This window comes from Podarcis erhardii, assembly GCF_964252035.2.
Source record: "Podarcis erhardii genome assembly, chromosome: 3".
NCBI classification, from domain to species: Eukaryota; Metazoa; Chordata; class Lepidosauria; order Squamata; family Lacertidae; genus Podarcis; species Podarcis erhardii.
Genome location: NC_138507.1, coordinates 3,743,314 through 3,759,613, shown reverse-complemented (window position 1 = coordinate 3,759,613; position 16,300 = coordinate 3,743,314).

Sequence of the window (16,300 nt, the reverse complement as noted above, 5' to 3'; positions counted from 1 at the left end):
CTCCTTGCTCATCTTTAAATAGAAATTTTGGTGACAGGCTCTCCTTTGCATATATCACCACTCCTCTTTTCTTAACTTGGTCCGAAGAGATAAATTCTTGGCCTAATCTTTTATTTAATAACACTTTTCTATGGAGCCAAGTCACATGTGTTTCTTGCAAGCAGATAATGTCCAATTGTTCTTTTCTCAAAATATGAAATATTCTTCTCCTCTTTTCTGGGGAATTACAGCCATTAATATTCCAGCTCAGAAGTTGCAGAGACATCCTGAACAAATCTGTTATTCCTCTGGTGGTGGTATCTTTTTCTCCAAGTCTTCAGGTCCCAAAGGTGCAGGTACAGGTGATGGTCCAGACCCTGAAGGTCTTTCAATCCCTTTCTGAAGGTCCTCTCCGTAGGCACTCAAAAATTTGTCTTTATCCTCGGCTGTTTTGATTTTAACCTTCTTCCCTCTGAATGTAAAGGATAATCCTTGGGGAAATTCCCACCTAAAAACAATTGAATTGCTCCTCAACAATTTTACTAACTCAGTGTAGGTGGATCTAAGGTCCAAAAGTTGTTTTGGGATATCTTTATAAATTTCAACTCTTTTGTTCGAAATATCCAGTGACTTTTCGTAATGTAGGCCTAATATTTTGTCTCTTTCCTCCTTGGATCTCAAAGTGATCAAACAATCTCTGGGCCTGTCTTTCCTTGCTAATTTTCCAAGTCTAAAAGCAGTCACGATCTTAAAGTCCTTTTCTTCCTCCAAAGGCCAAAACTTGGAAAATTCTTTTGTCAGGAACTCAATTAAATTCCCTTGTTCTAGTTCTGGGATAGACCTCAATCTCAGATTATTTTCCCGATTCCGCAATTCAATCATAGACAAATACGCCTGCTGTTCACCAATCTGTTTATGCAATGGTTTTACCTCTTGTTCTAATTCTTCAACTTTTTGGCTGGCTTCCTCAGCCAATTTGCGATTTTCTGCAGTGGCCTCGAATAACTTTCCAATCGACTGTGTATTCAGAGCAACTTGTTCAGTTAATTTATTAACACTGGCTGTATTTTGGTCAAGCTTAGCCGTCTGTTCATCCGCTTTCTTATCCAAAGCTTCCAATTTTTCAAAGATTTTCTCTAGTACTGAACCAGATCCTCCTGCAGCCATATCTTCCAGCAGTGGTTGCTCAATTTCTTCTTCCTCTGCCGAATTTTTTCATAGGGAAATCATTGCCTATCTACCTCAAATAACTACTGATTTACAAGACTTCAATTCGGTTTTGAAACTTTTTAACCTTCTTATAACAAACCTTACCACTTTTTTTACATCACCTCCTCAAAAGGCGAAAGTGGCGCATTGCAGTACTGGGGCCCCTTGGTTTAACACCTCTTGCAAACAAGCAAGATCCCTTCTTCATTCTATCTATAATGAATACAAAAACTCTAATGCCCAGGCTCTACCACCCTCCTATTTACAAGCCAAAAGAGCATACAAACAGACTTTAAAGCTGGCCAAACGCGAGTGGTATCAAAAGCGTTGGCGAGCCTTGATTGCGGCCTCTAGATTCCTCTGCCAGCAAAACAATAGGAACAGATGATCTACGCGGCTGTGAAGTTAAAGTTAAAGTTGTTTGTCTAGCTTTCGCTCTAGCCGCTCTTGTTTTCCCAGTGCCACTCATTCCAATTTTGTCTACTAGTCAAGGTCAAACTAAATTGTTCCCATGGGAATCCAGCAGCCCAGAGGGTAAACAGACAAATAGGAGGAAAGGAAAGAGAAAGTAAAGTCACATACAACTGTAAATCCAAAATCCTCTAGAGGGAGTTCGAATATGTCTTGAGGGAAAAGCCAAATTGTTTAAGTCCAGTTACTTTCCAAAGGACCTTCAATTTTTCTGATGATGATAATTATAATTCTACCGCATCCATCTGGCTGGGTTTACCCAGCCACTCTGAGCAGTTTACAGTATATCTGTGATGGCCTGGGACACGGGCTCGGATTCGGAACCAGAGGAGTCTCGGTCCGCACTGGATCCTCTGCCTCAGGTGGCATCTGAACCAAGTCTGGGGCCTGATTCTGAAGAGCCCCAGTCTGCACAGGTTCCCCTGCAACAAGCACCAGCTGAGCCGATTCAGGGGCCTGAGCCTGCCCTGGCTCCAAATGCGGGGATTACCTCATTCCTTCAGCTGGGCAATCACGTGCAGCTGCTCCACTACCAGTTGGGTCAGGAGAGGGTGAGGTGGCCCCTAGGTCTAGTAACCCACTGACGTCTCCCGAGCTGCACAGACTCAGGTCTGAGAGAAGGAGAGACCTGAGTACTCGCAGGAGGAGTGCTCGCCTTCGGGTGAGACAGGGAGGTGACTCACCGGGGGATCAGGACCAGCCATTACCCCATCAGAGATAAAAGTCTGCCGGACCCTCCCCCAGGTTGCATGAGCAACACTGCTGCTTGCTGGAACCTGCCTGTTACCCTGTGCCTGACCTAACCTGGTTTCCTGCCTTGGCCCTGTTGGATTGACTCCTCGTGGAATCCTTGGATTCGGGACTGGACCTGGACCGTGATGCTCGGGTTAACCCCTGGGCCCAGCACAATATCTAAAACTACAAAGCATCAAGCACTGAAAGCCTCCCAACGCAGGGCTGAATTCAGGTGTTTTCTAAAAGCTATGTAATTCTTTACCTCCTTGACATCTGATGGGAGGGTGTTCCACAGGGCGGGCGCCACTACTGAGAAGGCCCTCTGCCTGTGAGCTCCTCTGATCGGGAGGAACTTACTCCGTGAAAAACAGGGTCTGACCGCCACGGCGAAGGCGGAGACCCATTGAAATCACAAGCGGGAGAAGCTTGTGAACCTGGGATTCGGCTGGCACCTTTTGCACCTCCCCTACTCGTGGGGAAACCCTGTTTTGGGGATCTGGAGCGACGTGGGGTGAGTGGCGCGGTGCTTTGAATCGACTGCTTCTTTCACGGAGTGAAGCCGCATTGCTGTTGCTGGAGAACGCTGACTTTTTTCCTGTGGACAATTGGATTTTAAACAACTACCCGTGAGTAGAACGGAAAATTGGATCTTTAAATATCTTAATTTGGCACCGAAGCGGGAAGGTCATAAACAGGAAGTCCGCCTTCCGCTTTTGTAAATAGACTGAAGCAAAGACGTTACAAGCTAAAGTCTTTGAAAGCTTTTGACAAAGGATTAAATCTCCATCGGTTAAAAATACAAAAAACCCCTTGGAAGCAGGTGAAGGGGGGGGGAATTTTGAACTTAGTAAGCCTGCAGGAGTAATAATATAATAATAATAATAATTTATTATTTGTACCCCGCCCATCTGGCTGGGTTTCCCCAGCCACTCTGGGCGGCTTCCATAAAAACCAGAAATACACTAAAATATCACAGATTAAAAACTTCCCTGAACAGGGCTGCCTTAAGATGTCTTCTGAATGTCAGGTAGTTATTTATCGCTTTGACATCTGATGGGAGGGCGTTCCACAGGGCGGGTGCCACTACCGAGTGAGGGGAAGATCAAATTACCATTCTCTGAACCTGGGAACGGGCTGCCAAATGACGTTTGGGGAAAGTTCATTGACAGAACGGATTTGACAGCCAGCTAAAATAAGAGTAAGATACTGTTTCCATTGTCCTCTTCTGTATTTAAAATGGAGGAAAAGTAACTGAAAATCGAAACTATGTTTATTGCTGAGTTGTGCTTGAAAGAACTGATACAAGTGGAGACTGTTTCCCTCTAGAGGGAGCTTTTGAAACTGTTATAGAAGTGTAACTGGGAGATCTCCAGCTGCAAGATAAGGATTCTGAGAACCAGAGATTGACCTTGGACCATTCAAAATGTTGATAGGAGAAGTTATTGTGTCTGCATTATCTAAGATAAGCAATTCGCTGGAAGAGCTTCATAAAAAGATGGATGACATGACTTTTAAAATTGACAATTCGGAACAGAAAGTGACTAATCTGTGACAAAAAGCGAGTACCAACACAGAAATAATTCAGGACCTGGCACAGGAACCTACTTTGGCAGAACTAATGGTGGAGGAAAAGGAGAAAGTTGTTGTTTTTGAACCTAAAACAACACAAGCGGGACCCTTAGTTTTACAGAAGCAAATTGAGGACTATAAATTGAGGCCTTTTATGATTGAATCTAGAAAAACTCAGATTTTGAGGATTGGATCCCGGCTTGGACTGAAGAAGGAAAGTTGGAAAGATCCCTCTATCCAGGGATTAATTGACGTTTAGGACATGGACTTGGATTTGGAGGAGATTGAAGTTTTGGGGGCCTTTGGGTTTGGAGGAATCTTGAAATACGTCCTGAAACACTTTATAGATCCTAGCTTCAACTATGGAAATTTGGCTGAACTGTCCAGAAGGAATAAAAATATTGTTAGGATGGAGTTTTCTCGAGATTTGCTCTCCAGCATTAAAGAATATGAAGAAGATCTGCAGAAGGGACCTGGAAAAGAGTTAAGAGCCTCGGACATAAGGTCTCCAGGTTGATGGACTTTATGGAATTGGTGGATAGGACTGGCAGAATCCAAAACCAGGGATAGGAGTTGATGGAAGAAGATTGGATAATTTAAAGTTTATATATAGAAATATCGCAAAATTAATGAGTGATAGAAAAATGGTGGATTGATATTTTATGGATTTAGCAGAAATGTTATAAGGACTTAAGTATATATAAATATTTTAGTTTTAATGTGAAAATAAGGTTAAAAAAAATATGTTATTTATAATATGATAGAGAATAGAGAAAGATGGAAAGGATTTGCTGAAAATAAAACCCCAAGGTGGTTGTCACCAATGGAAGCGAAAGCTTTTAAAAGAGTTAATATGGAGTCCAAATGGCCAAAATACTGGGAAATTTTGGAACAAGAGGGAGATAAATTGAAATTGCAGAGTTTTGAGAAACTAAAAAACAAAGTGCGAGACTGGCTTCATTATTATCAGATAATGGAGGCTTACAAATTGGACAAGAAAATTGGATTCCAGGTGGAAAAATCGAAATTAGAAACAGAATTGTTAGAACCCAAAACTAAGGTTTTGTCAAAGATGTATAACTTGCTGCTGAAATCAATCAATCAATTTCCTTTATTCGACCGATAGTCAGAAATAAAACACAGAAATAAAACACAATACAGAATTATGAACTAAAACATCATAGGGGTACATGAATAAGGTAGGGCCACAGCACTAAACCTCTCACAGATAACCCACATCAAGGCATTCAATTGTACGTTTCCGACGCTTGAGTGCCAGGAAAAGGAATTTAGCCACTGACAAAGTTGTTTTCCTAGAAGACTTATTTAGCAGATATGCTGTCTGCTTTCCTCTTTGTCGGGGACTAAGCTGGGGTAAGTATGGGGTTATAAGATACTGTCTTAAATCATTGTAGAAGGGACAGCTCATTAAAATGTGCTCTGTGGATTCTACCTCACCCAACGCACAATGGCATAATCTCTGGTCATATGGGACTCCTCCATATCTTCCCTTCAGAACCGCCGAGTCAAGAACATTCAGCCTAGCCGCGGTAAATAGTCTGCGGTATTCCACGTAGTGGATATCCGCCAGGTAGCGAGCTGGAGCAGCTCGGTACATCTGCTCCCCCAGAAACAGCCCTGGTTTCACACGGGCTATGTCCTCCTGTCTCGCAATATCCCTTAATCTCTGGGCGATCACCGCCTTTGCGTGGCTATACGTCATGGACTCTATATAAAGGGAGGACAACCCGCACTTCTGCACTTCCTCCACTATCTCCCCTTCCCATGGAGATTTAAAGTTATCCCTCAGAATCAAGGGGGCCAAACCCACCGGTCTGAAGCAAAGCTTAAGCCAAAGCCATAACTTCACTTTCAGGGCCACATACCTAAAGGCTTGGCAACCGGTTTCCAATCTCATGATCGCACCTGCCACGGAGGGGGGGATCCTGAGTATGCCCTGAGGAATTGGGTTTGGATAGATTCCAATTTTTCAAAGTCCCTACGTGAGCCCGAGGCAATGCCCACCAGTAGAAGAGGGAGGACTTTCATTTTAAAGAGTCGCAAGGCAACTTTGACAGTTTGTGCCTGTTTCTTAGAGTACAGGGTTCTAATCACCAAGGCTGCTTTCGATGCGTTCGAGGCTATGTATTCTCTGTGCGCCAAGAAGGACCTATTTGATCTAACAACCTGACCCAGGTATTTGAAGCAGCTGACCTGCTCTAAAGGAATACCATTAATTGACCATAAATTAGGTTTCGGTCGAGCGGCAAAGACCATTATTTTGGTCTTGGCATAATTTAGTTGGAGCTCATGTTGGGTCACATATTCATGAAGAGCTCGAAGCATCCTCCTTAATCCGATGGGGGACGTAGCTAATAGGGCGGCATCGTCCGCATACAGCAGGACATTCAAGGCTCGTCCTGCCAGTTTTGGTGGATGGAAATCAGTATTTGCCATATGCACCACTAGCGAATTAATATAGAAGTTAAACAGGGCAGGGGCAAGCAAACAGCCCTGTCTTACCCCCCTAGTGGTGGCAACCGGATTGGAGACTAGCCCCTTGCTATCTAGCCTAATCCTCAGGAAGGTATTAGTATGCAAATTAATAATCAGCAGGAGAAGGCGTCGGTCGATAGATGTCGCTGCCAATTTTGCCCATAGCTGGTTCCTGGGAATTAGATCAAAGGCCTGCTTAAAGTCTATAAAGGCGACGTGGAGGGCTTTTAGGCCATTGTCAGCATACTTGGTGGCCAAGTGATTTAGGATTAAGATTTGGTGTGTTGTTGATCTTCCAGGGCGGAAACCCGCCTGTTCCTCTGCGATGATGTTGTTGCTTTCCATCCAGGTTGTTAATTTGTTAAGTAGAAATCTTGAATAGATCTTCCCGATAACATTTAGCAGGCTAATTGGTCTAAAATTGGCTGGGTCTGTGCGTGGCCCTTTCTTGTGGATTAACACAATCAGTGCAGAGTTCCAGCTTGGAGGAAATTGATGCCCTATATGCCAAGAATTCATTATATAGGTTGTTCTTGAAGTGTCTACATTCCTCATCAAACCACTTTTTATGAGAGAAATGGTTACTATTCATTACCGAGGCCTTAGTCAACGAAGGTTTTAGCAGATCTACTAATTTGTCATACATTGGCAGTGGCTCAACTGCCTGGACAAGGGAGTCCCTTGTCTCTTGCAGTTGGTCAGACCGAAGGAGTTCATTTATCCGTTGAGCCAAATTGTCGGTCCATTTTAAGGCAGTGGGCCTCATCTGAAGCTGGTTATTTGTAATAGGCACACAGGAATAGGTAGCCAATTCTCCATCCAGGGTCAGAGAGAGTTCTAATGGAAAATGGTCACTTTCCAGCCTCGTTACCACCCTAAAGTTAGAAATTTTGGGAATTAGGTCTACTGATGTCCAAATAAAATCTATGGTAGAGGCTCGGGAGCCTGACCAGAAAGTAAATTCGGCGGGGTAATCAGAACTGAGAGCTCCGTTTAAAAGGTGAAAATTAAGAGACATCAAAGTTTGTCTACATTTAAAACCTGCGTATGTAGCAACACTGTCTTTAAAATTCCTGGGTAAAAGGTCTGAGCTTAAAATGGGTAGTGGGGGATATTTATTATATTTAGCAAATAATGATTTATCAGAGTGAGACAATCGGCCATTGAAATCTCCTGAAACTAGGAAGGAGGCTTCAGGATATTTCTCTAGGAGAGTTTCAAGAGTCAGTTGAATTCCCCTCCATCTTTGGTCCACCAGGTTTTTCTTGTAGGTTGGGTGCAAATAAACATTAATCACCACGAACACTTCCTCCGCTGTTTGTAGCTTTACACCCAGCATGGATGACGACTGGATGTCGATTTGTTCCACCTGCAGATTTAAGGCCAAAGAAACTAAGGTAGCCAGTCCACCTTGTGGTCTACCAGGTCATAGTGAATTCTGGTGTGCATTCAGGTAGAAGCCCTTATACCCTGATAAGGAGAAGCCCTCACAAGCCCAGGTCTCTTGCAGTAAAAGAATACGACTGCCTTTTATGTAGGCGACAAAGGATGGGTCCATCAGCTTAGGTTTAATGCCAGCTACATTCCAGGATAAGAAAGTAAGTGATCTCCTGGTCACCCCTTCGAGTCATGCCGGGCCTTGCGGAACCGGCACGGCAGAATCCACCTGGGAATGCGTGCGGCGAGGGGGGGCAATAGGCTGGAAGAAGGAAGTAATTGTAGCTTGCTTACCCGGCAATTTCCAAACACCACTTACCGCAGCAGCAGCAGCCATGGATTGAGGCTTAATTTTTGGTGGCTGCGGGGATGGGTTCTGGTGCACGGGAGTATCACTTAGCGACAGGTCCATAGACTCTGCATTTGAGGTATGCTCTAAAATTGAGAGGGGTGGGCCTTTTGGGTCAGCGGTTGCTGTAGGGAACATGCAGTGTAAGGCAGGTGGAAGGCATCCTTTTCGGTTTGCCTCCAAAAGAGCATTCAGTCTTGCCACAGCATCCGAGTTTGACCAGAGGGTTGTCGAGTCTTTCACTATATCCTGCCCAGGCTTGACATCCCGAGGCCGTGTACAGCCAGGTTGCCAATCAAAGGTCGTTAAAACAGGTTCCACTTGGGCTTGTGTAGGCTGCTCTTCAATTGGTGAGGAATTCATCTTATTTACCTGAACATGATCTTCTGAGTTACGGAGACAGAGTAGCAATTCATCCAGTCTGTCCGTTATCTCCGTTCGCTCCAGCTTTGGCAATTGGGAGAAGGATAGAAGTAACTCACGCTCCGTAGAATTCTCTAGATGTATAGCCTTTGTCAGTGGAGGCGGGGGGGGGGGGTCAGTCCAGCTAATTAGATCTGCGGCCAGGGGAGTTGGAGTCGTGGCAATTGGCGAACCCTCAGACTTGTCTGCTTTCTTTTTGAGCAGGCAGTTTGGTAAGAGGGGGCAGATCTTGGTATTGGTAAAGACTCTTGTAGCAAAGATTCCATAGTTAATTAGAAGGCTTCTTGAGGACATAATAAGTACAGGGAGCTTTTTGGTTTTAAAGGAGAGTAGCACTCTCTGCCTCTGAGGTATGCTGCTAATATGGACAGAATGCTTCAGGTCAATAGAGCTAGGGATTACCCCCAGGAGCTCCGCTAGGTGTCTCCTTATATCACTCTTATAATGCCAGTTTATCACCTTGCCTCTAAAGGGGCAAACCGTTAAGCAAATTTTAGTAGCTTGGAGCCTTGCTGCTGAAATGGAACACTCAGGATGAAACGGTGAAGTCTGCTATGATTAAATGGGCACAGGATGTTGGACATAATATTATGTTTGCTGACTGGGAACAGTTATGGACCACTGGTATGAAATTTACGGCATGTAACGCCTTAAGAGAGAATATTATGAAAATGATTTACAGGTGGTACATGACCCCAGGCAAGCTTGCAAAAATTTACCATTTGCCCGATAACAAATGTTGGAAATGTAAAGGGACTGAAGGTACATTCTTTCACCTTTGGTGGACGTGCCCAAGGATTAAGGCTTTCTGGGAAATGGTTTATAATGAAATGAAAAAGGTATTTAAATATACCTTCTTGAAGAAACCAGAGGCCTTTCTCCTAGGCATGGTGGGCCAATTGGTGTTAAAGAAGGACAGAACTTTTTTTATGTATGCGACAACAGCAGCAAGAATACTTATCGCAAAATATTGGAAGACACAAGATCTACCCACGCTGGAAGAATGGCAGATGAAGATGATAGACTATATGGGACTGGCAGAAATGACCAGCAGAATCCGAGACAAGGGAAAAGAATTGGCGGAAGAAGATTGGAAGAAGTTTAAAGATTATTTGCAGAAATATTGTAAAATTAATGAATGTTAGAATGATGCTGGATAGAAATTAAGTGGTTCCCAGCTGTAATGTTTTAAGAGATATGGAAAATAAGGTTTTGAAATAAGTAAAAATTAATGGTGAGGATTTGCTGAATTAATAATTTGAATTGGAATATAAGAAAGGGAGGTATGAGGAGGTCCGGAAAATAAGTTAAAAGAAAATAAGTAAAGGGAAACTCTATGTGTTTTTAGTTCTTTTTAATTTTCTGTTTTTGTATTTTTGTATTTTTGTTGTTTCTTTTCTTTTTGTTTTACAATGTATTATTCTGGAAAATTTCAATAAATATTTTTTTTTAAAAAAAGGATTTGCTGAAATAACTAGTAGAAGTGGAATACAAAAAGGGAGGTGAGAGGAGGTCGAGGAAACAAGGGAATGAAAGAAAGAATATCGAAAAGGGGAGATGTATTTTTTTAATTGTTTTTGTTTTGTTTTATTTAGGGTTAGGGTTAGGGAATGGGTTTTGTTTAGTTTAGTTTGGTGTGTTTGGTTTGATGGGTTTGGGTTGTGATTTGTATTGTTTGTGTATTGTGTTGTGTTGTCTTTTTTTCCTTTCTTTTGTTTTTTCTCTTCTGTCCTTTTAAAAGTAATAAATATTATTTAAAAAAAAAAAGAGAAGGCCCTCTGCCTGGTTCTCTATGACCTCACTTCTCACAATGAGGGAACCACCAGAAGACCCTCGGTGCTGGACCTCCATGTCTGGGCTGAACAATGAGGGTGGAGACGCTCCTTCGGGTCTACTGGGCCAAGGCCGATCTTTTGTATTTCTGTTCTGTAATCCAAATACCAAATCTAACCTGGAGAGAGAGGATCAATATTTGGAATGTCCAGAGGGGAAGCTGTGCCCATCTGAGCTGCAGCAAAACCAAGAAAGTGTCTTGTGGCACCTTAAAGGCAAACAGTTTTATTATGGCTTAAGCATTAGTAGACTAGAGCAGACCCTCCAAGTGTCCCTATTTTCCAGGGATGCCCCTGGTTTAGAGAAGCCTGGTTTCTGATTTGATTCCAGAATGTCCCATTTTCCATAGGATGTCGCTATTTTCACTGGAGAAATGCTGGAGGGTATGGAGTTATCTAACCCCCAAGTCGTCTTAAGGCAATGCTGTAAAGGGAGTTTTCTAAAAAATGTTTAATGTTTCATCGTGTTTTTATATATGTTGAAAGCCACCCAGAGTGACTAGGGCAACCCACTAAGATGCATGGGATATAAATAGTAAAACTATCATTATGGAATAGGATGTCCCTATTTTCATCAGATGTCTCCTGAGAAATCTCTGTGTGGGACAAGAAGCTACAGTTAGACCTGGATATGGAACAACTGATTGGTTCAAAATTGGGAAAGGAGTACGACAAGGCTGTATATTGTCTCCCTGCTTATTTAACATATATGCAGAATTCATCCTGTGAAAGGCTGGGCGGGATGAATCCCAAATCAGAATTGAGATTGCTGGAAGAAATATCAACAACCTCAGATATGTAGATGTTACAACCTGGATGGCAGAAAGTGAGGAGGAATTAAATAATCTTTTATTGAGGGTGAAAGATGAGAGTGCAAAATATGGTCTGAAGCTCAACATCAAAAAAACTAAGATCATGGCCACTGGTCCCATCACCTCCTGGCAAAAAGAAGGGGAAGAAATGGAGGCAGTGAGCAATTTTACTTTCTTGAGCTCCATGATCACTGCAGATGGTGACAGCAGTCACAAAATTAAAAGACACCTGCTTCTTGGGAGAAAAGCAATGACAAACCTAGCATCTTAAAAAGCAGAGACAGCACCTTGCTGACAAAGGTCCGTATAGTTCAAGCTATGGTTTTCCCAGTAGTGATGTATGGAAGTGAGAGCTGGACCATAAAGAAGGCTGATCACCGAAGAATTGATGCTTTTAAATTCTGGTGCTGGAGGAGACTCTTGAGAGTCCCATGGACTGCAAGAAGATCAAACTGATCCATTCTTCAGGAAATCAGCCCTGAGTGCTCACTGGAAGGACAGATCCTGAAGCTGAGGCTCCAATACTTTGGCCACCTCATGAGAAGAGAAGACTCCCTGGAAAAGACCCTGATGTTGGGAAAGATGGAGGGCACAAGGAGAAGGGGATGACAGAGGACGAGATGGTTGGACAGTGTTCTCGAAGCTACCAGCCTGAGTTTGACCAAACTGCGGGAGGCAGTAGAAGACAGGAGGGCCTGGCGTGCTCTGGTCCAGGGGGTCACGAAGAGTCGGACACGACAAAATGACTAAATAACTAATAAAATTTTCATCAGAGAAATGTTGGTAGGTATGCTAGAGTCCATCAGATTTATTAAATATATTCCTCAGCTGCAAATGCATACAAATTGGGGGCTACAAGGTTACTGAATAGCCTGCTTAACCTGAGGATGTTTGTAAGAGGTTTTATTACAGCCCTATTTATGATTGAACTATTCAGCTTTGTCCTTTAATTTGGAAACTGTGTTGACTTAACCTTTAATAAGAATGTTTGCTTTTTGTTATTTGATTAAAGGTTCCACTCACATTTCCTGCTACATTTGTGATCCATGAATGATACGTTCCATAAAAGCAAAGGCTCTCATGTCATGTCAAATAACAGGTATATTGTGGAATAAGTTTACATGGGTATACAGGAAAGGCATTGTCAAACAGGAAAGGCCGCAAAAGGCTGTGAAGTGCCTGTGGCATGTCTGGGCAGTTTTGCCCTGGCAGTGACCATACCCCCTCATTAGGAAAATTGTAATCATTATTTATCAAAATTGTATACTGTCCTTCATCTGCAGATCTCAGGGTAGTTTACAAAAAATAAAAATAATAAAATGCAAAGTACACCATAAAAACAAGAATAAGAACCACAAACCACTAAGCCTCCCTCTCCCACATCTTTCTCTTTATCGGAGACCCTGGAGAGCTGCTGCCAGCCCAGGTTGGCAATACTGAGCTGGGTGAACTAATCATCCCATGCTGTGTAAGGCAGCTGAACTTTGCCACATGCAATATTAACAGATGCAATACAGGTGTATCAAACCTTATAGGAATTGCTCACCATTCACTTCCTGCTAAGGCCCTTAGGCTTTTTAACTGGCTTCTTAAGCAAAGCTAGGGGCCAGACTTGCATTCACAACTGCCTTGTATCCAGGCGCACAGCTCCATTGGCACAATGGGACTTCTGTTTCCTCTGCTTGTCTTACCTCTCCTTTGTAAGAGGCAGAAAGGGGATAGAGTAGGAAGCAGAGAGAAATAACAAAATGCAGCCAAGGCAGTACCTGCTTCGCTGTGTGTTTGCCTGTGATCCTCTCCAGCTTTCTGCCTGCTTCCAGGGGAGCTTTAAAACTCTTAATAGCCCACATCTGGCTTACACATTGCTACTCTTCTCTGCTAAGTGCAATGGGTAGTCAGACTGTAATTTTATACACCATGTAGCATTACTTGTTTTAAAAGGACAACAGTAAAGTGAATAACCAAAACTGTTCCCAATTATTATGCACCGAAAAAAACACTTGATCTGAAGTCCTTTGTTCACTTTTTGCTCGTTTTATTTATTCAACAATGCCTAATAAAAGACATTTCAGCATCAAAACCCTTAATTATACCTGAAGATCAGGTGCATGAAAAGTTCCAAATGGCATCAGATCTTCCTAAAAAGAAGAAAATGCTTGCGCTAGAAGCTTGAGCAACTACAATGCACAAGGGAACAAAACTGAGCAAATAGAGGGTGGGATGTGGATATATTTCAAGAGGATCTCATGATCCTCATAAGCTCAGGCAAAACAAATGAAATTCCTAGGTTATTTAAAAAAAGATTTGCAGGATTACCTCCAGATTTATCAGTCTTTTTTTCTAATGAATGGGAAAACTATCAGAGAAGACCAGAAGGATGTTTAAGCAATTGTTTAACTCAGGCTTTTTGCACTTGATGATGCTGACATTGACATTGCCTCATGACCAAAATTGTTCCCAGTCATTGAGCAGCAAAACAAACACTTGATTTGAAGTCCTTTATTTCACTTTTTGTTCATTTTATTTATTTCACAATGGCTGCTACAGGACACTGCAGAACTACAAACACTTTAGGTGATTCACACAGATGCTTTGGGATTGTGCAAATTAGCTGGCTGCATTTCCATCTGGTTTTTTTTCTTAGTTCTGAAACCAGGGAAAAAGGTATTGCTGTTTTTAGATAGATTCCCTATAAAACTCTTTATAGAAAGGGAACAGGGTATTTGACTGACTGACTGCTCCTACATCAGCCTTCCCACTCCTGGGGATGATGCTTGGAGGCCCTACAGGGAATATGTATTCATTAGTAAATAAAGATAGATTAGTAATAAATTATGAGTGATTTATTTTGTGTGTTAACTTGTTTGTTAAGCACCATGAATATTTTTTTAACTGAAAAACAGGAGATGTGTGTTTGTGTATAATGAAATAAATTGAAAATAAAGAGAGCAGCTGAGTTGGTAGAGCATGAGGCATCAGGACTGACCCCCTTCCATGCCTGCTCCCTGTGATGCAAATAGGGAAACTTAAATGCCAATCGAAGAAACAACAGACAGCCAACCCCTCAGAACACCATGTGCCATAAGTCCATTTGTGTTTGATGCTATCTTTCTGGCTGTTCTGCAGAGCAAGCTCATGGTGGTCATGCTGACATTTAATAGCTATAACATCATCAAAATGCTGCAGTCAGCCTCATGCAGAAGATATCCAGCAGATACCTAAATGTGCTTTAAGTCACACTGACTGTTTAGCATTTGCACTGCTACATTGGGAACGCTGAGCCAAAACACATGATAACATCAGAGTACTGTATGAGTGGGACAATGGTTGCATTGTTTAATGTTCTTTCATATTAAGCAGTCCCTGAACATTGCAAATGTATATATCAGGGACTCAGCTATAGTTTAAAAAAATTGTTGTTGTAATGTGTTATAACACTGTGACACCAGATGGCGCAGTAGAGCTGAAATTGGAACTCTATGAAATTTTCCATTGTGGGCTTTAAAACTGTTTTTTCAGAACATTTTCAGAGTGTTTTTTATAGCTGTGTAGATGCAGCCCAGGTCTAGGCTACGGCCTTTCTCCACGATGTGCTAATTGTTTAAATGCAAGATTCTAGCTAAAGGTACCCCTGACCATTACGTCCAGTCACAGACGACTCTGGGGGAGCCGGCGTACAGCTTCTGGGTCATGTGGCCAGTATGACTAAGCCGCTTCTGGCGAACCAGAGCAACGCACAGAAACACCGTTTATCTTCCCATCGGAGTGGTACCTATTTATCTACTTGCACTTTGACGTGCTTTCGAACTGCTAGGTTGGCAGGAGCTGGGACCGAGCAATGGGAACTCACCCCATTGTGCAGCTTTGAACTGCCGACCTTCCAATTGTCAAGCCCAAGAGGCTCAGTGATTTAGACCAAAGCACCACCCTCACCTACCACAGTTTAGCACATACTGGTAATCAGAAGTAGGAGATTCAAACTGCCAACCTTCCGATCAGCAAGCCCTGGGCTCTGTGGTTTAGACCACAGCACCACCTGCGTCCCTATGCAAGAGTCTAGTCTAATGTTAATGTTTAAAGTGCAATTCCTTCACAATGCAATGAACATCAACACACCCATCTTAATTTACACATACAAATGGTTATGTGGCATGAAAATCTCGGAACAAGTATCAAAACGAAGTTGGCACTTAAAATGTAGCAACACCAGACAGAGGTAGCCCAAAGCCATCGTGAGTAGAAGCCAATTACAGCCATGTTCTCTCTGAATTTGTCTGATGCCCTTTTAAAGCTGCCTCGGTTGGGAGCTGTCACATCTTGTGGGAGTGGATTCCAGCTGTGCTCTTATTCTCTGGAATATCCCTCCAACCTGACTTGGGCAAACATTACACACTGGAAGAGAGGGAGACAGAACTTATTGTTTTTCTTGTTAATGTATGTGACTTATGCAAAAAATAAGGCACATTTTCCTGGGTAATTCCTTTTTTTAAAATAATCGTTTTTATTAAAGGTTTTCTTGGTTTACAAAAGTATGTGCATTGTCTCTTTTTTCAGGTTGCGTTTTCTACAGATCAGTTACATTTGTTCTGAGACATTAGTGTTGTGTGCAGTATATAGGCAATTCCAAAGAAAGGCTCTTGTACAGTGTGCTTATATCTCCTGAAGAGCTATAGCTTTTAGTTTAGGCAAACGAAGACCCTCCCTACAGAACCTACATCAATTCCCAAATAAATAAGCTCAGTGTAAGCACCCTTTGACTTTTTGTACACAACTGAAACAAGGGAGCAACCAAACAGTGCCCCCTCTCCTTCTCTATATAATCAATATGGCATGTAAAGAAGGGGGTTATAAGGCCAAAAGGTGGAGACAAACTTCTGAATGTAGAAGGAAAAGCAGAAAGATCCCCACCACACACACACACACACACACCCTACCTCCAGCCAAACTAATTGGATGCCTAGGATGCAAAATATATCTAAGTAGCTAAG